The 24,107-nt window shown below is 38.0% G+C and overlaps 1 long non-coding RNA gene across 1 annotated transcript; it reads left to right on the top strand.

Moving 5' to 3' along the window:
• The first annotated feature begins 19,870 nt into the window (after window positions 1-19,870).
• On the top strand, window positions 19,871-20,630 carry LOC113317964. Its single transcript, XR_003344154.1, has 3 exons — window positions 19,871-20,060; window positions 20,144-20,214; window positions 20,304-20,630. It is a non-coding gene; the product is annotated as an uncharacterized LOC113317964 (long non-coding RNA).
• Window positions 20,631-24,107: the final 3,477 nt, after the last annotated feature.

The raw sequence follows: 24,107 nt of genomic DNA, 5'->3' as shown, positions 1-24,107 counted from the left end.
TCCTTGCATAAGCTTCTTGTTTAATCTGAATCCCATCTACTCCTTGATGGACTTCTATGCCAAGGTAATAAGTGAGTTTTTCGAGGTCTGACATCTCAAACTTTGATGACATTTCTCTCTTGAACTCATTGATCACCTTAAGGGAGTTGCCAGTCAAAAATAGATCATCTACATAGACTGCAATCACAAGAAGCGTCCCCTTTTCTTCTCTTCTGTATATTGATGTTTCTTTAGAGCACTTAACAAATCTGATTTCTCTTAAGATTTGATCTAACTTTATATTCCAGGCTCGAGGAGCTTGTCTTAGACCATAGAGAGATTTTGTCAACTTGTAAACTCTGTGTTCTTGTCCCTTTACTTCGAAACCTTCTGGTTGTTCAACATATACATGTTCACTTAGTTCGCCATGAAAGAATGTCTTCTTTACGTCTAATTGGTGAATTTCCCATGAGTTTGATGCAGCTTCTGCTATTAAGAGACGAATTTTCTTTAGTCTAGCAACTGGTGCGAAAACTTGATCGAAGTTTATGCCTGATTCTTGAACGTATCCTTTAGCTACAAGTCTTGCCTTATATTTGTTAATAGTTCCATCAGCATTTCTTTTAACCTTGAAGATATACTTGAGGCCAATCACTTTTACCCCACCTGGATTATCAACTAGAAACCAAGTCTTGTTTCTGTTGATTGAAATCTCTACATGCTTGTGCCCATTTAGTCGAGACCTTTGCTTCCTGAAAATTCCTTGGTTCATCATTAACAGAAAATAGCATAATCGCACATTCTTCTGCAGCTTGAAGAACATAGTCCTCTAGATACTGTGGATTTTGTATCTGTCTTGTTGATTTTCGCAGTGGAATGGGTTGAGTTATTTCATCGATCTCCTCTTCTTCTTCTTCTTCGTTATTCTCAGTGTTTTCATTATTCTCTTCTTCTATCAGATTTCTGAAAGCTTTGAATCTGTCAAATGCTTCACTCTTTTCTTTCATAAGAATAGACCACATATATCTTGAGAAGTCATCTATAATAACAAATATGTATTTATTATTTGCAAGGGTTTGTGGTGTAATAGGACCACATAAATCAGCATGAAGAATCTCTAATGGCTTTGAGGCTCTGAATGTTGTTGCTTTTGGAAAACCTTGACGCGTTTGTTTCCCAACTAAACATAATTCACATATTCTTGATTCATCGTTTATCTGTGGTAGCCCTCGAACCATCTTGTTCTAATACATTGCCTTTAAAGTTCTAAAGCTTATGTGTCCAAACCTTGCGTGCCACTTCCATGTCTGATCTTCTAGTCTCATATTCAGACACAATGGCCTTCCAATCATGAGACTTATCTTATAGAGTCTATTCTATGAGAGTGAGACTCTAACTAAAAGTCATCCACTTGGGTCATGAACTGTTAGATAATCTTGTCGCATTCTAACATCACATCCAACTTCTGTAGCTTGTCCTAAACTTAGAATGTTGCTTTGTAAGTTTGGGATGAAGTAGATGTTTGTGACAAGCTTATGTTCTCCGGTCTTGATCTGAAATAGAATTGATCATTTCCCTTCAATTTCTACAGAAGATCCATCCCCAAACTTCACTTGTCCTTTAATTTTCTCATTGAGTTCAGAAAAGTAGTGTCTCCTACCAGTCATGTGATTGCTGGATCCATTATCTAAATAACCAGATTCCTTCTTCTCCATCCTTTGATTCTTAGTTCTTTGGTATTAGTTTCCCTTCGTTTAAGAATACAATTTCGTGCATGAAAAGAGTTGTATCTGCTTCCCTTGTTTCATTATTGTTTGCTTCTTCCATCTTTTGTATTCTTTCAGGCATACAGAGGAGAAGTGTCCTGGTTTATCACATCTGTAACAAATAATGTTTGATATATCCTTCTTTTCTTTTCTTTGGTTTTGATCATTCTGACTTGTTGTTCTATCTTGTGAGTTAAACCTTCCTCCCCTTCCTCGGCCTCTGTTTACTCTACCACCTCTTCCACGACCTCTTCCTCTTGTCGCAGAGTTTTGTTGGTAAGAGTTTGTGTATAATAGTTTTCCTTGAGTTTCTCCATTATTTTCTTCATCAAGGATTCTATCTTCATATGCTTTCAATCTTCCAATTATATCTTCATAGCTAGTCTTCTTTAAATCTAAGACTTGTTCGAGAGAAGCTATGATATGAATATACTTGGATCTTGGTAAACTATTGAGAAACTTCTTTACCAGTTTATCTTCATCAATGGATTGTCCAAGTGACGCATCTTTTGAGGCTATCTCTGATAGCTTTCCTGCAAAGCTATCAATAGTATCAGTGTCTTTCATCTTCACTCTTTCAAATTCAGACATTAAGGTTTGCACACGGGCTTCTTTAACTCGATCAGCTCCGAGATTACGTGCCTTTATTGCATCCCAAATTTTCTTTGAAGTTTCATGTTCACCAACTTGTAGAACAAGACATTCTGGTATTTCTTGAAAGAGTAATCCTATGACAACATTGTTTTTGTCTGGGTCCAATGTACCAGGATCAATTGTTTCCCAAACTTTGTAGATTTTCATCAGTACCTTCATTCTCATGGCCCATACTGTGTAGTTTGTGGCGTTGAGGATTGGAACTTGTATTGATGGTGGCGTGAACTGTTTTGCACCCACAATGGTGGTTTCGTTTTCCATGGCTCAAAAACTAGCTCTGATACCAATTAATGGCAACTGCAAGATGAAACTTAGCTTATATAAAGACAACTCTCTTTATTGATGTTTAGAAAATCTCTCAAAACTAAACACAAGCTCTAATCTTGCTCATATGATCAACCACAACTTTGGTGATCATATTTATATAGAACTATGAATTCCTTTTCCTAGTCCTATTACCTTATTACATGTCTTTCCTTTTCTTAGAACTAGATGACTTCTAATTCCCTTAGAATTACATCAATTTCCTAATCTTGTCCGAAACAGCTTGTTAGTGACTTCTATGTTGAAGTTAATCCAACAGTAGGCACAACTCACGAGTAATTTCTCTAATAATGTGAAAGTCAAAAAATCAATCATACATCCACATAACAAACAACCATATAATATAGTGGATATATCATGCAGTAGACTATGGGAGGATGAAATGATACAAGGCTTAACTTGTGTCTTTTAGAATGATACGATGGGATCCAATAAATAATTGAGAATTCAAACATGACCTTATTCAGATGAATAATTAACAAACGGATTTGTACGAGCCATATATTTCCAAGAGAATCATTGGGGGTTTGACTCCCAGATTGTCTCAATTTAATCTTCCAACAGATGTTTCATTAGACACCAAAATTATGATTCATGTAGTCACTACCAGGAATCAACATACTATGTTCATTAAATTTAAAACATTCCTTCACGAAAGAAAAGGATAGATACACTTATCTGATTGATGCCAGTTTTCCCGGAAGTAACCTTTCGCATCTAAGCACCAATGTTCGGAATCCAACATCTCATAGAGATTGATTTTGCAATGGCCTGATGCCTACTGTAAATTTGGAAGTAAATTTTCCAATTTCCTTGTCTTTCTCATTGGGTCTTCCTGTGACCCTGCCAGGAAATGATGACACCAGATAGACATTATCTTCTTCATGTAGTAGTAACCGTTTTCTTCGTGTAGATGTATCACGGAGAGGAATCACAGCAGCACTTTACACAGTTCTTGTAGGTTTCCCATTCTCTTCTTTTCTTCACGAAAACAGACCCAACTGGTCATGGGACCGTAGGGAGGAGTTTTATTTTCTTTATAAAAACCAGGCCGGTAGTCCCGCTCAGTCACAGTGAATATTCCGAGATTTGTGTTGATCCAAGCTCTTGGAAGATGCAACATCCACGTTTATAGCCCCTTGTGCGGAAACCTAACAACATCTTTTCTTTGGTTTTGTATGCAACAGATCTTCGTGCTTTGGTTGGAAGCATCTGTGACATTTGAGCTATGACTCTATATACTCTGGGCGAGCATTTCGCCGGTAATCCGCGGGTCTAACCGGGGACAATCGTATTTATATGAAATCATGGATGGATATCCGGACCATTCAGTAATGGGTTGATTTTTGAAATCCGAAGAATTGAAGATTGGGCCCGGGTGCAACCTTAAAAATCCGATGGACATCCATATCCGTCAGATTAAGGACATTTCTATATTTTTAGAAAATACATATATTAGTTTAGGAATTCTTAAGGTGTTTTCTTGGAGTGTTGTCCATGACACTTATATATTTGCATACATATATAAATCGTGTATGTTTTATGAAGTCATCTATGTTTGTTTTATCTCTTCTTTATACATTTTAACTAAAACAAATTCATTGGATTATCCGTATCCAATCCGTTCATCCGTGCATCCATTGGATACAAATTCTAAAGAGAGCTTCTGGTTCTGCTAGAAGATTTGCTTGAAGAATTTCTAAAGAGAATCGGTATTCTGCTAGGAGTTCTACAAGTGCTGAAGAAGGTATTACATCTAGTCCGAATAGGTAGTAGAAATTTGGTGTAACAGCTTATAATCAGTATGTGCTTATTCTGGACTAGGTCACGGGATTTTTCTGTATTTGTGGTTTCCTCGTTAACAAAATTCTGGTGTCTTGTTTTCCGCATTATATTTTATTTATATAATAAAAATATCACAGGTTGTACGTTAAGATCAATCAGTTCTTGTATCCGTCCTTAGGGTTGTTGAGTGAATTGATTGACACTTGAACATTGGTCTTTGGTACCATTCAAGTTAATCCTCTTATATTCAATCGGGCTCGCAAATCCCTATTTGTTGATTGCAGATTGAATCAAGAGATAGAGATATAAAACTCTCTGATATACTTTTTATAGATTGAGTCTAACTGTCTAGTTGATTCTATTGAAAGTATATTGGAGTTTGTCAATACAAATTGCTAATCGAAATATTTGGTGGTGTTGTTAGACTCCCACTTTTTCAATTGGTATCAGAGCAAGCAAACACACTAAGACCTCATAAGTATGTGTTTGTACCAATCTGATTCTATGGAAAGATGTGTTATCTCTATAAACGTACCTCCATTCTTCGATGTCACGAACTATTTATGGTGGAAAATTGCTATGCGGGCTTTTCTTCAAGCACGTGATTTTCAATCATGGGTATATGTAGTTAACGGCTATGATGCTCCCATTATGGCAGTTGGAGATGTAAACGTTCCCAAGAATATTGGTGAATATAGTTGTAGCTGCATATTTTCTGAATACTACACCCAAGTAAGATTAAAGACTAAAAACTACTTAAACATACAAGATTCATCATGAACAAGATGTAAATAGCATGAAATGTAAAGATTTACACAAGCATATAACGTGGTTCGGCCATGAAGACCTACGTCCACAGAGAAGAAGATGTTTTCTTATTGATTATAAGGTCTTACCCTTGAAAGTGTTACGGATCTCTTCTAGATTTCTCACTTTCTCTCTATCTAAATCTCTCTCAGGAATTCTCTGTAGAAAAACCATCTAAGATTACATTATTTGTCCATCTCCTGATACATGGACTTGTATTTATAGACAAAATAAACTCGTAGTCGCTTGATCGTCCGAACTGGGTGAGCTGTCATCCATCGTCATGTCTCCCTCGAACTCGTTCTATATCGTCCCTCGCGATGGAATACTTGGTCCTCCCTCCGAGTTGTCTTGCTCTCCCTTGGATTGTTTTTCCCTCTTGTGGAGAACCTCGTGCTTCATCGAATCTGGGTCGTAGTATAGATCGTCCGAGTCTTTTGTCACGATGGACAACTACCCAAGTCATGTTCTTATCCTTTATTAAATGCGGTCTTGCTTTTTAGACTTGACCGTCTGAGCAGATTAGACCTTTACATACACGCGCCATTCATGTGGCGTTTTTGCAGTTGCCTCGACTGAGAAAAAACCTTTTCTCTCAACGAATGATTCGGTGATTCAACCTCCTCATCTTATCATGTATTCATACCTTGGGATGTTGACACGTGGCCGTCGGGTATTTTACCCACACATTGTGTGTCCTTTTCTTTGCAACTTATCGAGGGCATGATGGGAAGAAAACTAAGTAATTGTCGCAACTTTTCCTCCACGTCCTTGGTTTACGCCACGTCTGCATTTTTAATGCGCTTTTACCCGTTGAACCTGAGGCGCAGGTTGGTGGTCCTTTGGTTTCTTATAAAATCTGTTGGGTGGAGAGAATGTCGCCCTTAATATCTCTTTTCAGAGTTCAGAACTTTTTCATTCTTCCTCTCCTTTGTCTCTTGTTGTTTCTTCTTAACTTCGTGTCTCTTATAAGAGATTTATAATGTCTGGGAGGAACTCCCCATCTCGCTCCTCAAGACGGTATGGTCCCTTTTCAGTATCTTTACTTTTGTTCTCTCAGATGATTATCATCGATCTCTTTTTGTATGTAATCATTTGGTTTTGTTAGTATCAATGATTCTTGTCACTGCTTCTTTCTCTTTTGGGGTTATGTGGTTATTACAGTCATTTTGACTGGTAACCTCCTTCTTTTGCTCCGGCTGTGAAGCTTTTGCAGCCATTGTTTCCGGCAGTTCTTGCCGGTGTAAGTTTGTTTTAGTCTGATTTTTCTTTACCATGTTAGCCATCGTTCTCACTTCTTTGCTTCCGTTTGCTTTCTTATCAGTCCTGGAAAAGCTCCGATGAGAGCCCCCAGTTCTGAGCGTTTCTCTGGCCTGTCTGATGAGGCGTTTTTGGAATCGGTGAGGGTTAGGCATCGTATCCATCGGTTCAATATTTCTTTTGCCACTCCTGAGGAAAAGTTTGGTGTTCTTTACAAGGATATCTTCGAGAAGAACCCATGTGGTTTTCCTTATGCTCCAGCGGGCCCGTCTGGTGCTTCTTCTTCTACGCCCTGGTTTAGTGGCGGATCTGAGTCGATGAAGATCATACACTCGGATAGGTATGCTCAGCTGAGCCATGACGAGCAAGCTCATATCCTTGCGTCTTTGGATAGGTCTTCACAACAACAGCTGGTGCTATCGGTATGCGGTGTTTAACTTGTTTTAGGTTGTCATTATTGTATGATTTGTTGTTGTTGCCCTCTTTTTTTCTTTTTTTTTTTGCCCCAGTCTTGACTGGTATTGTTGTATTTTTAGAGCAACAATTTGAGGATTGGTATGCTAGCCGAGGCTCGTGTTGCTATGAGGAAGGCCAAAGCTGCTGAGCAAGAGGTTCAACTACTTCGTACTGCATCGGCATTGGAGAGGGATGAAGCATCGTCCTTTCATCGGGATAAGAAGGAGTTAGAAGGTAATTACCCGTTCCATATCCTTAATATTGCACCTTCTTGATAGGGATGAGACTTCTGAAATAATCCCTGCATTGGTAGTTATGGTCAAACGATTGGAGGAGCATTTAGATAATGTTGGTCATAGACATGCTAGAGAGCGCAGTGGTCTTAGACTGGACGTAGCGCACGCCAGTGTAAGATTGACTCCTTAGAGAAAGAATGTGAAGTTGCATGAGGACGTTGAGGTACATCGGAGACGCACTGTGGAATTACGGGATTTGCTTGAGAAAGCTAAGAGAACAGCCGTGGAGCGTTTTAGATGAGATCAAGGTGCTCCGAGCGTAGAAAGATGGGCTTATTAATTAGCAATGCGATCATATGCCTATCATAGCACATGCTGAAGATGATAGGGAAGCACTGAGAAGGCTTAAGCGGGATTATGTTGCCCTAGAGAAGGAGCGAGATAGGCATATGCTATTTTCCTCATGGGACATGGCTGTGACTCCTGTAGAAGCTAGGCTTAGTGCTCTAGATTCTGAAAAGATTCGATTAAAATAGAATTTAGCCGCCGTTTTGCTTGAAAACGAAGGTCACTTATACATCATTTGTGTATTGTTTTGCCATGATATTTGGCGTGAGTTAATCTTTTTGCTTTGCTCTTGCAGAGGTTTGTAAGCAAAAGGATGAGTTGGAGCGTCAATTGGAGGAAGAGAGGGTGGTTAGGCGGGTCCTTCATCAGGAGATTAATGAGTTGATGAGCAGTCATGAGGAAGAATTAGCTGCTCCCAAGCGGAGAAGAATGAGAAGTTGAATAACCTTCATGCTGAGTATAAGGTGTTGATGACAAAAGCTTGTAAGGTTTTTGTCCTTCGAGAGCGTCAACGAGCCGCCGCTGCTGCTGCTGCGAACATCGTGGTCCCTCCCCCGGTTGTCGAGTGAGATCCTGTGCAGATTGTCACTGACGTCGAGGATGAAGGGGACGACGATCAAGGGGCTCATGATGGTGAAGAATTAATTATCCTCTTTCTCCTAGTTTCTCATGTTGAACATAAGTCTTGTAGGTTCATATGCACCTTTGTAGAAACATTTTCTTCTTTATTGGAAAGTCCTCAGTTGTGGGAGGCATGACTTTGTTGTTGTTTTGTGGTAGGTCCTCGTATGTGGGAGGAATCTTTGATATTGTTATTAATTTCTTTTTGACAGTGCCGTTTGGCGACCACCTTCGTTTTAATCGTATGATATTCTTATCATGATTTGGCTGTGAAAGAGTTTCGATTGTACATTGTTGGTCCAACCTCGGGTAACATATCCAAAAGTGATGATTCCTTTATTAGACATGCTATCTCTTATGGTGTTAGACTAGGATTGTAGCAACTTTCATTTAGCCTTGTATGTTTTGTTTAGTGCCAATTGTAGGAGAAATTGTTCCTTGAGCTTGTTGTTGGAGAATATTGTCAAGGGTGATACCTTGGTTGATCAATCCTTACTGTGGTGTAATATAGAGTTGTCAAATCTGGGTATCTCCTGTCATATCAGGACATCGTTCGATATCATGATCGGGACGATGTTACCTTAGGTCTGTTGTCCGTGTAACGTAACTTGGGGTGATTTTACCCGCACTATTTTGTTGTAGAATGGGAGGTGTTTCCAGCATCGTTCCATGGTTGTTGAGTATATTTGTGTGTTTGTTGGAAATGCAAGTATGATGCAACTATCCTATATGCATATGTAAATCAGAAAGGAAAAGTAAACACATGCGATGATAAGGATTTAAATCTACACAATGTAAACAATCAATACACAAAAGGAGTAGTTTTATTAATTTCAAAAGAGGGTGTGAGCCCTTAGTACATTTCGAGGGGGGTCGCATGACCTGCTTACAAGGAGGGGCTCGAAGCCCTGACTTCTGGATATAAACCTTCATGGGTGGTATATTGTACTTAATGAGAGATAAGCTATAATTGCGTTAATGCTTCTCATTAGTTTGAAGCAACATTTTGGGATTTGCTTCCAGCCTACTTTGTGAGGTAAGATTGCTTAAGAGCGTAATTTGGCTTGGCAACATTTGTGTCATCTTGACGGATGGTCAAGGACATAATGTATTGCCGAGGACTTTGGAGAGGGTGTGCTCTCTCCTTGTGTATGTTGTGCCCGGCTGAGGTGGACATCTTTGTTCGAGGCAAGGGTTGTAACCCGAGTAACTGTCCAACAAGGATAGTAAGGCGCCCGTGGACGAAGCGTCTCTAATCCAATCAATAGCCAATTTTTAGGAAGAGTTTCCCATATGTCCTGTTGATGGATTGTTATTGCCAGATGATGGTGGTTGTAGCATGATGTGTCGTGATCTTGGCTGAGTGAGATCCTTAAAAGTTGCTTGTTGGTTGTGTAACAACATTCTACGTTCCAGATCGATTCCTGTGTGATACTCTCCATGACTTTTCTTAGGTGTGCCTCCGACCTTGTTATGAGGACTAGGTTCGATTTCTCCCTCATCAGGGGTTCTGTGATTGCTATAAGGTTCGTATAGTCGGTCCCGAGGTTATGGTGTTGCATGAAGTTGAGGCGGCAGACAAGCGTGTTAGTGCACTACTTATTGAAATGTAGTCATGGTCTTCAATCGAGTTATCAATACTTCTAGCCTTCCTCGCCTGTGCTTTTGGAGAGTTTACTTTGTTCTCGCCGTTTTTGACGTCCATCTTATAGCAATACTTTGCTTCGCAAGAGTCTCCAATAATTTCTGCCACTCCATCAGGCGTAGGAAATCTTAGCCTTTGATGGTAAGTCGAGGCCACTCCTTTGATTCCGTGGACCCAGGATCGTCCGACAATGGCTGTGTAGGGTGACAATACATCTATCACACAGAAAGTGGTTAAGGTAAGGATTCTTCCAACCCGGATTTCTAATGTTATTTATCCTCTCGGACGAGTTGATGACCCGTTGAAGCCAAATATATTGTAAGTCGAGGGTATGAGGTACTCGTCTTTGAGGCCCATTTGTTTGAATGTTTCATAGAATAAGATTTCAACAGAACTACCACCATCGATCAAAATTTTGGGCATTTCCCAAGGTAGTGTTTTAGCCTTCGCTTCCTATCCCTCGTGCTCGGGGAGTGCGATGGCCATCGTGACCACTAGTGGGTCGTTATGGCTTTGTCCTCCTTCTGGTGCCTCTGAAGCTGAAAAGCTGATGGGTAGCTTCATCCAATCTTCTATTGGGGGTTCTCTGGCTACACTGAAAACTTCATCACCTTTGAAGTTTCGTTTGTGAATTCTTCCGGTAATATTTCCTTCTCGTACGGGGGTGGTTATCGCCGAGTGTGAAATGGTATTGCAGCCTAAATACTGTGCCTCGCGAAAGATCTCCACACAATGTACGGGTGCCCCAGTGGTGGTTGGGGTTGTTGGTTGTGCAATGTATTCTTGGAGTTTTCCCTCATTAATGATGTCTTGCAATGCCTTTTTAAGACCCTACACAAGTCTGTCGTGTGGCTGTCAAATTGGTGGAATTCACAGAAGTCAGTCCTATTTTTAGTTCGTTCTGTTTGCCGACCTCTATTCCATGGATAAATTATTTTATGTTGTCTGTCGATCTTGTTGAGGATATCGGATATGGGGGAATTCAATTTTGTATAAACTGGGTCAATGAACTTGCCCTTCTTCTGTTGGGCCTAGTTTCTTCCTTTCCATCCTCCAGTCCGATGTTCATCGAACTAGGTTGACCCATTGTTGGATCGCCCTGCTCCTTGGGCTGACACTGGAGGGTTCTGTGGTTCTACCACGTTTGCTCCTCTACTAGTTCCTCTTGCAACCTTATCATAAGTTCCATCCTGGAGTTCCTCCAAGGCTATGTAGTACTCTTGGATTTCTCTTAATTTGCCCAAGTTTTTTGGCGTGGCTTCATACATGCGGACAAAAAGAGGGTCTGTATTTCTAAGACTATTCTTGAAACCTAAGATCACATAGTCTTCAGGGACATTTTCGATCTCAGCATAGAGTTTTCTCTATCGTATTACCAGGGAACGAAGCGACTGGTTCGGTCCTCTAGATATTTGAAACAGCGCATCAACTTCTGGTAGGATTCGACTGTTATGAATATATATTTCTAAAAACGGCTCGGATAGAAGAGAAGACGACTTGACTGAGCCTTTGGGTAGATTATTATACCATAATAGGGCTTCATCTCTTAGACTAGCCGGGAAAAATTTACACAACACAACATCGTAGTGGTCCCATTGGGTCAGTGTCATACGATAAGTTCTAAGGTGTTCAATTGCATCTCCTGTTCCTGTGAATGGTGGTGTGAACAACGGTAGGGAGAACTTCCTTGGGAATGACAATCTTAATAGATTTTCAGATAAGGGAGATTTTCCTGCTTCTTGCATGACCACTGCCAACTTCTTGTTCTCCTGCTTCCTTGTAGCTTCTATATACATTTCCTCGAGTCGGTTGCCTCGGGATTGGATTTCGTCCTCATCACGCCTGGTTTCGGCCTTCTTTCTTCTTCCCAGAGATCTCTCGGGCGAGAAGGATGGTTCATGGGGGCAATGCCTTGATCGCCCTGAGTCGTCGTCCGATTGTTCAAAGTATGACACAATCTTGGAGAGAGATGACCTTGATTTCTCCCCTCGCTTTGGGTTTTTGGATGCGATATTCTTGGTCTCGCAGTCAATATTTACTTCGTCGATTTGATTCTTGTTTCGTCTATGTTTGGGATCAACGTCTGATGACCCTTCGGATAGGCTACCCTCATGGTCGGGCCAAAATGTAGCTGCATATTTTCTGACTACTACACCCACGTAATATTAAAGACTAAAAACTACTTAAACATACAAGATTCATCATGAAAAAGATGTAAATAGCATGAAATGTAAAGATTGACACAAACGGATAACGTGGTTCGATCATGAATACATACGTCCACGAAGAAGAAGATGTTTTCTTATTGATTATAAGGTCTTACCCTTGAAAGTGTTACAGATCTCTTCTAGATTTCTCACTTTCTCTCTGTCTAAATCTCTCTCAGTAATTCTCTGTAGAAAAACCATCTAAGTTACATAAGTTTTCCATCAGTTGGTACATGGACTGGTATTTATAGACAGAATAAACTCGTAGTCGCTTGATCGTCCGAGCTGGGTGAGCTGTCATCCATCGTCCTGGATCCATCGAACTCATTCTATACCGTCCCTCGCGATGGCATACTTGGTCCTCCCTCTGAGTTGTCTTGCTCTCCCTTGGATCGTGTTTCCCTTCTGTGGAGAACCTCGAGCTCCATCGCCCCAGGGTCGTAGTATAGATCGTCCGAGTCTTCTGTCACGATGGCCAACTACCCAAGTCATGTTCTTATCCTTCATTAAATGCGGTCTTGCTTTTTAGACTTGACCGTCTGAGCAAATTAGACCTTTACATACACACGTCATTCATGTGGCGTTTGTGCAGTTGCCTCGACTGATACAAATCCTTTTCTCTCAAAGAATTATTCGGTACTTCAACCTCCTCATGTTATCATGTATTCATCCCTTAGGATGTTGACACGTGGTCGTCGGGTATTTTACCCACACAATAGTCCTGTCGAGATACTTACTGCAAAGTAAAATTACGACGGTTTGAATGCTATTATCCATGCCATTACCCCAGATCTTCATCACCACGTGACTACGTGCAATAAATCTAAAGATGCTTGGGATATCTGAGAAATCGTATTTAAAGGGAATGCCATAGAAAAAGAAGCGAGGCTCCAATACCTAGCATCTGACTGGGAAAACCTTTGCATGTCTGATGATGAAACCTTTGATGAGTTTAACCAAATACTTTCTCAAATAGTTAACGCCTCATTTTCGTTAGGAAGAACTAATCTAGAGAAAGATATTGTGTGAAAAATTCTCAGGTCTCTACCATCAAGATACGGGTCTAAGAAACACGCCATTGAAGAAGCAAACGATCTTTCTACACTCTCCAGAAATACTCATGTTGGAAAGTTAAAGATCTTTGATAATGAACACGCAAGAAAAGAGGTGATTTCTCTTAAAGATGCAAACAATTCTAAATCCTCTACGAATAAATCAGGTTCGCCAGATACTAAGGATGTTACTCCACGACAATTTAGAAAACTCTTCAGAGACAGGAAAAAGAGTTTTTCTAAAGTTACAACATCTCCTATTGATGATGTACAATGCTATAACTGTCGTGGTTTCGGGCATTTTTCTTCAGTATGTCCTAGCTGGAGACGTAGACAATCGGCATATGCAGCAGATTTGCCTACTCTTGATGATGATCCTGAATTTTATAATCCTCAAGAGCTCGCAGGAGAGGTTTCATTAGCTTCTGGAAAAAAATTCTTTCGGATACTGATTCTGATTCTGACGAAGAAGTGTTCCATGTTGATCCAGTTGCTAATAATCTTCTTATAGAATGTCATCGGAAACTTTAGAAAGCTGATAGCACCATTTTCAGTGAGAAAGTTAAATATGACAGACTTCGTAGTCGGAACAAAGACTTGCAAGACCAAGTTGATTCTAGTGGTGCAAGAGATTATCTGAACGAAATATGAAATCCTAAAGAAGAAATTGTCGAAGGTCGAGATCGGGAAATCATTCTTTAAGCAAAGATAAATAACTTGGAGAACATTGAGAAGAACTTGTTATTTGATTCGGAACGCGAAGATCTCAAATTTCAATGTGAATTTTCCAAGAGTGATCTAGTCATTGCACTTGAGAAGGTCAAAAGTTTGGAAGAAGAAAACTCGAGCTTAAAAGAGAGTTTGACTAGAAATAGCAGCTCAGATAAATTAACCTCGATATTGGGAGCATGTAGAATTCTTCGTGATACAAGAGGATTGGGCTATGAAGGAATAAACTCTCCTAGTATTTGCAAAGAGGTAAAATTTGTCAAAGCTAAAGAATCTTCTCAACCAAAACCTTCCATGGCTGACAAAAGTAAAGTATCTCTACCAACCACGGATGGTGAAAAGAGGAAATCCTAGAAAGCTCCAAAGCAAGCACATACACATTCAGGTAATACTAAACATAACTTTTTCCATTTTACTAAACATTGTTTTTATTGTGGAAAACCAGGTCACTTGCAAAGGAATTGCAGATTTCTTAAACGAGATAAAACCAGATCTGATTTTTTAAGGATGACAAGATCTGATGTTCCAAACTGGAGAAAAATTGAGTCTCATAATATCAGTTCCTTCAATATTCCCCCAAGAAGTTTCTTAATTATATTGGGGAGAAAAAGAAATATGTTGCTCCAAAAGCTGCTCAGAAATGGGTACCACAGAAAACCAATAAAGAAACAAGTACTATTATGAAGGATCTCCCAGACAAGAGTTCAACAAGGGATAACATCTTAAAAAGGTATGGAGAAGTTATTGAAAGTTTCAAGGAAGTTGTTAAATTCCTAGATTCCATGTTTGATCTTGTTTTGAATACCTGTGGTGAATAAGATTTTGTTCACCTCAACACAACCTAATTGTGTTGGAAATGCATCCTCACCAAGAAGACCTAGTAAATGCGGTGAGGATTGCAAAAGAATTGGGGCGCACATATTATGTTGGGAAATTTTTGAATATGGGGAACAATTTATTGTTTCGAGCTGAGTTTATCTCGCTTACATATTCCTCGAAATATGTGTTGGTAAGCTTTCGCTTTACCCAAATTTATCTTTACCTAGTGACGAATGTCATTTTATGTTTCAATCACCTTGAAAATTACTCTGACGAAAAATGGTATGTGTGAGTAACGACTGTATAACGTCCTCTGAGAATGTCTTAATGATTGAAATGAGAGTTTAGATTATATAACCATTGAAGGATATAAGCATTGTTCTGGAAACAAATATATGCATAAGTCCTAGGGCTGCACAAAATGGCCGACCCGACCGCTAACACGCACAACCCGACCGCAAAAAAACCGCACCAACCCGAAAGCGAGTATCTAGCGGCCCTAGACGGTAGTTATATTTTAAAGGAAAATTTTTTGTTTGGTCCTAGGCCCATATAGTTATTTATAGTAGGGTCCAACCGGATTTTTTTTTATCCGGAGGTCCAAAATTAATTAAAACATGGAAATGTCCTTAATGCCCATTACTACCAAACGTGTGTGTCTACACTGCTTACAAATTTGAGTACATATCTGGTACACTGCTTAAAAATTCAAGTACATATTTGCTACACTGGTTACAAATTGGAGTACATATCTGTCGCACTGCTTAGAAATCTGAGTACATATCTGTCGTACTGCTTACAAATCCGATTATATATCTGAATGCTTACAAATTCGAGTACATATTTGCTGCACTGCTTCCAGGTAGAGTACAAATCTGTAAGAATCAATGATAAATAAATTAGAAAACATATTACATCACATACATTGTAGGATCATACAAATTAAATAAATTAATCAATGATCAAAGAAGTAGCAAAATTGTGAATAAAACAGAATTAGAAAAAGTTTATATCAGTTTGACATATACGTACTGCGGAATCATGAACTAAAAACTGAACTTCATGTCAAAGAAGTGGTCAAACTCAATTGCATGATAAGAATAGGTGACAGAACTATGAAAAATAAGAGGATCGAAACCTATATTATAGTATTTTGTATATGTACTAACGGATAAGACTGAAAAATGAGACAAAGCACATCCAAATAGCATTTCCTATCAGTATGCGACATATGTACTGAAGATTCATGAACAACAAATCAACTGCATGACAAGAATAGGTAATAGATCTATGAAAAATAAGAGGATCGAAACAAATATTATAGTATTTCTTATATGTACTGACGGATAAGACTAAAAAATGTGACAACTAATCACAAAATCCTTTCATGGCAATTCAATTCCACCTTCCAAACAGGAAACGGGATTGACACTAATTTAAGTTTCAAATCATGTATTTCGATCCAAAATTTCGATATTTAACAATTTCATTATGAGTTCTTCCAGGAAGGAAATTACAGATTAAATCAAGACATCAAAGGATCGAATTAGTCGAAAAAAAATATGTTCTCAATACAAGTTTGATTAGGCTTGTCAACTAACCTACATTTCATCTAGTTAAAACTACCTTAATTAATCTCTAAAATGCGAACAATACACAAACTAAACCACTGATTCAAGTAAATCTGTAGAATATAAAACAATAACAACAAATCAAATCAAGCCACAAAATCCATGAAGCTGAAATAATAAAAAAGGAATACGAGAATCCAAAATGCAATACAGGTTCAGAGATTCTAGACTAAACATTCTTGGTTGAATTACTCCAAAGTAAGTGTGTCCTCTTTCATTTGAGTAGTCCAGTAGCCTAAATTTCATCTTTCTTGGTTAAAAGTTAAACCCAAGAATTTGAACAAAACACAAACAAATCATGAAGCTGAAAAGAGAGATTTAGGGTTCATATTAGGACTTACCCGTTTAAGATCCAGGCGAGTCTTAGTATTAAACTGAAGCTCAAACTGAGCACCAGACAACCGCTACCTCTTCCACCAAAAATACTTATTCTGCAATTCGCCTGGTGATACTTTAATAACCTGATATTGACTCTTAATTCTCATCTCAAATTGTTCTCTTGATTTCTTATCAATATGTGGTGATCTGTTTACTGTATACACTTTCCTTCTTTCAGGTAATCTAATCAAACCTTTCGATGCTGATGATGATGAATCAGATGGCGATGAGAATGCCTGAGTTTTCACAATAAGCTTTTGAGATTGATGTGATGATGAGGAGGATGTACTCAAAGATCGGTGAAATCTGAAGAGATTCACTAGGGTTTTCGATGGATTTTTTGTTGCCATTTTGTGATTTAGGGTTTGAGAAATCGAGGATCTGAAAAGATTTCTTGATTTCTCTCTCTACAGAAATGAAGAGAAGATAGAGAATGAAAAAGAAAAAACGTCCCTATCCGTTTTTATATAGTGCGGGGTGTTTTGGGAATTATGATAATACGTCACATGTGTCCCGCACGTGTACAGGACCTAGGCTTAAAAAATTAGGTCCAATTTCATGTTTTCTTTTAATTATGGACCTATACTTACTGGGCTTTAATGGGTGGACCTGCCACTAACTATTATCACCAAACTAGTACCTATAGGTAATTCCTACTATTTTAAATTCCTAGATTCCATGTTTGATCTTGTTTTGAATACATGTGGTGAACAAGATTTTGTTCACCTCAACACAACCTAATTGTGTTGGAAATGCATCCTCACCAACAAGCCCTAGTAAATGCGGTGAGGATTGCAAAAGAATTGGGGCGCACATATTATGTTGGGAAATTTTTGAATATGGGGAACAATTTATTGTTTCGAGCTGAGTTTATCTCGCTTACATATTCCTCGAAATATGTGTTGGTAAGCTTTCTCTTTACCCAAATTTATCTTTACCTAGTGACGAATGTCATTTTATGTTTCAATCACCTTGAAAATTACTCTGACGAAAAATGGTATGTGTGAGTAACGACTGTATAACGTCCTCTGAGAATGTCTTAATGATTGAAATGAGAGTTTGGATTATATAACCATTGAAGGATATAAGCATTGTTCTGGAAACAAATACATGCATAAGTCCTAGGGCTGCACAAAATGGCCGACCCGACCGCTAACCCGCACAACCCGACCGCAAAAAAACCGCACCAACCCGAAAAGCGAGTATCTAGCGGCCCTAGACGGTAGTTATATTTTAAAACCGACTTTGATAAGGTGCTATGCGGTGGTGTGGTTTTATCGACCGGCCGCTATGAGAACCGACCGATCAAATATATCTATGGCTGAGAAACCCTGGTACCCCACATATAAATACCTAGCATAATACACCAAACCCTACCTCGTTCTACACGATTCTTTTTTCATTATTCTTTCTTCCATTTTCTTTATTCTCTAGGCTGCAGAAGAGGAGGCGATTCTCCATTTTCATCTCCTCTTTAACCTTTCCGTTACTTTTTCAGTTTTTACTACTTCACCACCATCATTTCTAGGTGTTGATTTTAGTCGATAATCAAATGGATTCTTCAGCTCCAGGTAAGGAACAAAAGCTTATTGATTGATCTTTATGCACTCTTATTAATGATTTGTTGATAGATTATGATTGATTTAGGTACTGTTAATTAGGGTTTAGTTTGATATTGATTTTTTTTGATTGATTAAGATTTAGATATTGTTAACTAGGGTTTAGTTTGAATTTAATTTTCTTTTATTGATTTTTTACTGATTTGTTGATTGATTACAGTTGATTTAGGTACTGTCAATTGGGGTTTTGTTGGATTTTGATTGGTTTTTTTATTTCTTTTTGATTTGACTGTTAATTGGGGTTTGGATTAGTTTGATTTTGATTTAGCTACTGTTAATTGAGGCACTCTTATTAGTGGGGTTTAGTTTGATTTCGATTTATTTTGTATAATTTTGTGTTTTGATTAATTATTATCACTTATGGGTGAATTTTCTCTATCTATTTTGTTTAATTTTTTTTTGAAGAAGGAGAACATCAATAAAAAGATGATTTTGCTCTGTATGGTATATATAATCATTTGATTTTTCACATGCATGTGACTGTGAATATCTAAATGGCCTCATTTTTTACTTTGGGTGTGTGTTAATTTAGTTTGTCTTTCACTAGGGACAATATTTCTTATGGATCATTTCTTGTTGTGTTGTCTGATTATGATTTTTTGCCAATTTAATGGGGAACTAACAGTGATGTCTTATGTTTCCTTCAGTTGCTATTTTGGATTCAGTTGTGACTATGGATGTGGATCAATCAACTCCAGCATCAACCCCTGCTATTGTGGTATGTATTTCTTATGTATCATTTTCTTTTTTCTTAACTTTTTGTTTAGAAATTATTTGTATGTACTGCTTCACGCCCTTGTATATGAAACTGGACACACTTGATAAGATTGTAAATTCTGATCAAACCTTTAATACTCTTGTCTGTTTTATTTGATCTGAACCCCAATCTTCCGATACCTGTTGTTACTATTATATTTTTATCTTAGTACTTGTATAATGAACTTGGAAATGTATTTGTTGTTAGTGGATTGATGAATTTTTTTGTTGAACTTTGATGCAGGCTTCTGATGCTAGCGAACTGCCTCCTCCTACAACCACAAATGTCGCACAACAGAATGTTGACGCAACTGCTGCTGATGACTGACAAGTATATGAAGTACTGGGGGTCATATGAGGCTATGAACCCTTTCCTTTTTATTGTTGTACTGCTTGATCCTCGCCAAAAGGAAGTTGGATTGAATTTCAGGCTTGAGATCTTGTGCAAGGATGATTTGGAAAGGGTTGCTGAGTTGAGGGACTGTGTGAAGAAGGACTTAGAGAGACTTTTCAACGAGTACAATCTACGGTATTTAGTTGATAATGAAGCAACCAGTATTGCACAAGACACTGAAATGGTTGAGGCAGGTGTGGATTCGTTGGACATCATGGAGGCTCTGTTGAAAGGGAGGCTAGAGAAACGCAGAATGGAAAGTGTTAGTATCGAAGGAAGGTCTGAGGTGGAAAGGTACTTAGCTGATGTATGTGAGAATGCTACCCCCAGTTTGACTTGTTGGGTTGGTGGAAGAACAATGCTTCCAAGTATACAGTTTGTCCTATATCGCAAGGGACATTCTTGCTATCCCCGTCTCTTCGGTTGCTTCTGAATCAGCTTTTAGTACAGGGAAGCGTGTCCTTGACCCATTTCGGAGCTCTTTATCTCCTAGGACAGTTGAGGCCCTGATTCTAACACAGAACTGGTTGCGCACACCTCTGAATATTGATGTATCAAGCTTTGCAGTTGATAATGCTGAAGAGTTTGAGACAGGTATTTCTATCTTTTTTGTGTTTGTGTTAATTATAACTTTTTGTTTTGATTTTGAATCTAATTAGAGTTTACTTTTCTTGTAGATATCCTAGGCCCCGTGACTGCAGAAGATTGATAGAGGGAGCTAATGACAACTAATGGTATTTGATTAATGGTATGTTTCTGATGTTATGTAATTGCCTGAAGTATGGACAATCATTCGACTTCGTACTTATGTATTTTTCCTCTTGTTGTTTGTTGCAGGTGCTACTTGGAAGAAACTATGGAATAATCTATCCTATTGGAGTTTCACTTACACATTAGCTGAAGAATACCTGGAGTTTGCATATTAGTTGAAGAATAAAACCTTAGTGATATCGTTCGTTCATTCTTTATTCATTCATTCTTTATTCTTACAGAAGTATCAAAACAGTTGATTGGTTTTCTTTTTGTCTTGCTTTCAATTTGCTTGAGATTACAGTTCGGTTAAGAGATTTTTCAGTAGATTATTGAATTTATTATTATTATTAGCAAATTTCTTTTTAGTTTTTACTGTTACAGAAAGTAAAGTCTTCAGTTTTCACATATTAAGTATGTTTGTATCATTGACATACTGCTTAAACAGGTCAGGGAACAAGTATTCCAGTGTAAAACTGAAACTGGGAATGGTCGGGTCGGGCTGGGTTTTCGGTTTACCCGATCCAACTCTGCCCGATTTATATTAAATCGGTAAACCGCTACCGAACCATACTGAATCGAGTCTGGATCGGGCGGTTCACAACCGAACCGATCTACAAATTCACCATTAGCTAGTGCAGCTGGGAAAAAACCCGACCTGTATGGTTCTATGATAGGTAGAGATGAAAACCGATCCGAACCGACCGTTGTGCACTCCTAATAAGTCCTATCCCTTGAACCAAAGTTCTCGAACTTTATTGATCAAGAGAACCGGAAGTATGGAAAGTGCCAAGTCCTGAGTTCGCAAAATGCCGAAGTTCTCAAACCCGAGAATTCTGCTGGAGTTGACAGACTACTTACGTGAGCCAATTCCGCGAACCCAGTCCTCGAACCGGCGAAGTTCTCAAACCCGAGAATTTCTGTTGGAGTTTGTAAACTCTGTCCGGCAACTTAAGTCCGCGAACCCAGTCTGCGTACTTAAGAAGGTTATATATCTAATATGATTTCTGAACTTAAACTTATAAAGATTAAGGAATGCTTTTGCAAACCGTGGATATAAAGTTCATGAACCGATTCAAGTGAATCAAATCATCTTTGCTTCAATTGTGTCTTGTGTAGTACATGAGATTTCCTTACAATTGAACAACTCTCTAACTAGTTCGTCTGAAGTCAATTGAACTAGTTATGGTTAAGAAGAATATGGTTAGATACCACGTGTAAGAGTCTTAATTACCTAACTTGATTTGTGATTGAAAATTCTTAAATATAACAGGTTAGAAGCAATTATCAAATCCATGGATCTTGGTTTTTATTGTCAAAGAAACTTTTTCATACACTTTTGGTAATCATTCTTGGTGTAAGTCCTTATTGAAAAGTTTATTCTTCCTTCTAAGCATATCAAGTCTTGTTTATACAAGTTTGTATCTTAGAAGAGATGATCACAATACTTGATCTTCATGATTACATATTGTGTATTGTTACCATGAGATAGTTCTATTTTTTTTTAGTAACACGATCTCATGAGAAACTTCAATGATTGGTTCTTAAATCAAATCTCCTTGTAGGGTTTATAAAATCCAATAAATCCTTATCTCTGGAATAAGGTCGCTCTTGTTGTTCTTTCGGGAATGACATCGAATGGGGGAGAGTTATTTTGAACTTATGCTTAATGGTCATATTGAGGGGTGTGCGGCTGTGAAATTTTAAAAGGGTTATCTTGTACTTTTAAGAGAATACCTCTTCTTCGTCAATATAATAAAGACAAAGGGAGTATGTCTAATTTACAAATTAGAATGAGATAAACTTATATTTTCGAAATAAAAGGAATATACATTATGCTGAATTTGATATCGCAAACATTTTGCAGAGACATATCCTGAAATACACTAAATTGTCTGCTCATTTCTTTTTCTTCATTTTTACAAATATCAAGATATATTCATTTGTTCTTTATGTTTCTTTGACACAGTGACCTCTAAGTTTGGGCTACAAATTCACACGACCGAACATGATATGTTCTCTGTTTAGGTTAATCTTATATATTAATATATAAATATTTTTTTTTCAACTACATTTATGATTTTCTTATTAAGCTTGCTTGCAGAATCATTATGGATTGCTAGAGTGTTTTTTTTTCTCTTATTTCGAGTGGACTTGTAAAAAGGAATGCAAATTGTGGCATAAGTCCGGTGCAAGTGGTTAAGCGCATCCTATGTGTAATTACACGTGACAGGCATCTGACATCAGGACCCCTACGTCATTCGATACACCAAAGAGCAAATCATCATATTATATCTGCTTGGGAACCTCAGTGGGCCTCTCAAATACCTGTCTCGTAAAGGCCGTCAGTAGAATGACGGGGTCCATGAGACAACAACTCTTTATTCTTTTTTTATTTAGGAGTATTCTATAGTGACCTCATCAAATGGCTGCGGCACGTGAGGACAAACCTTTCTTAATAAACCAGGTGCCTTTAGTAATAATGAATGAGTTTTGAAAATGATTTTTCTTTTTTTGTACTAGGTAATGATAAGCACTTGTGGATCGGAACAAAAATGGAAAGTGGGTCCTACAGATACTTTCAGTTAGCCGCATTTATAAATCTGTTTGTTTCTGATGAGTTTTCCGATTTTGTACGGAAATCGTGTATTTGCCGCCGGCTATGCCTATTTAGTGTCCAAAATGTAGGGATGGTTATTTGCCTCGCCCAAACCCATTTCCGTGGGTATCCGTCCCGTTTGGGTAGGGTTTTAGCCGCACAAAGATGATGGGGTTGGATATGGATAATACCTGAAACCTAAGCTACGGGATGGGACGGGATGGGATTCAACGTCCCCGTCCCATATCCGTCCCGTTGCTTCCATATTATAAGGGTTTCGACTTTTATGCAAGAATTTGTATCGAATATTATACTTCTACCACTTAGTCGAGTTTTCTTATATTTATTATATTCTTGATCGTTCTTGTATATTCATCACTTTCGTTTTTTTGTTGTGATCAGACACATTCTTCGATCGTTCTTGTATCGAAAGGACAAAATAGAAAAACTAAGAAGTCATTTATTGATTTTTTTTTCACCTTAAGATGAATTTGTATCGAATTTTATACTTCTACCACTTAGTCGAGCTTTCTTACATTTATTATATTCTTGATCGTTCTTGCATATTCATCACTTTCGTTTCTTTTTTGTGATCAGACACATTCTTTGATCGTTCTTGTATCGAAAGGACAAAGTAGAAAAACTATGAAGTCATTTAAAGATTTTTTTTGTTCACCTTAAGATGAATTTGTATCGAATATTATACTTCTACCACTTAGTCGAGTTTTCTTACATTTATTATATTCTTGATCGTTCTTGTATATTCATCACTTTTGTTTCTTTGTTGTGATCAGACACATTCTTCGATCGTTCTTGTATCGAAAGGACAAAATAGAAAAACTAAGAAATCATTTATTGATTTTTTTTTTCACCTTAAGATGAATTTGTATCGAATTTTATACTTCTACCACTTAGTCGAGCTTTCTTACATTTATTATATTCTTGATCGTTCTTGCATATTCATCACTTTCGTTTCTTTTTTGTGATCAGACACATTCTTTGATCGTTCTTGTATCGAAAGGACAAAGTAGAAAAACTATGAAGTCATTTAAAGATTTTTTTGTTCACCTTAAGATGAATTTGTATCGAATTTTATACTTCTACCACTTAATCGAGCTTTCTTACATTTATCATATTCTTGATTGTTTTTGTATATTCATCACTTTCGTTTCTTTGTTGTGATCAGACACATTCTTTGATCGTTCTTGTATCGAAAGGACAAAGTAGTAAAAACTAAGAAGTCATTGAAAGAATTTTTTGTTCACCTTAAGATGAATTTCTGAATTTAAGAT

This window comes from Papaver somniferum, chromosome 10, assembly GCF_003573695.1.
Source record: "Papaver somniferum cultivar HN1 chromosome 10, ASM357369v1, whole genome shotgun sequence".
NCBI lineage: Eukaryota > Viridiplantae > Streptophyta > Magnoliopsida > Ranunculales > Papaveraceae > Papaver > Papaver somniferum.
This window is presented reverse-complemented; position numbering and strand designations above follow the sequence as displayed.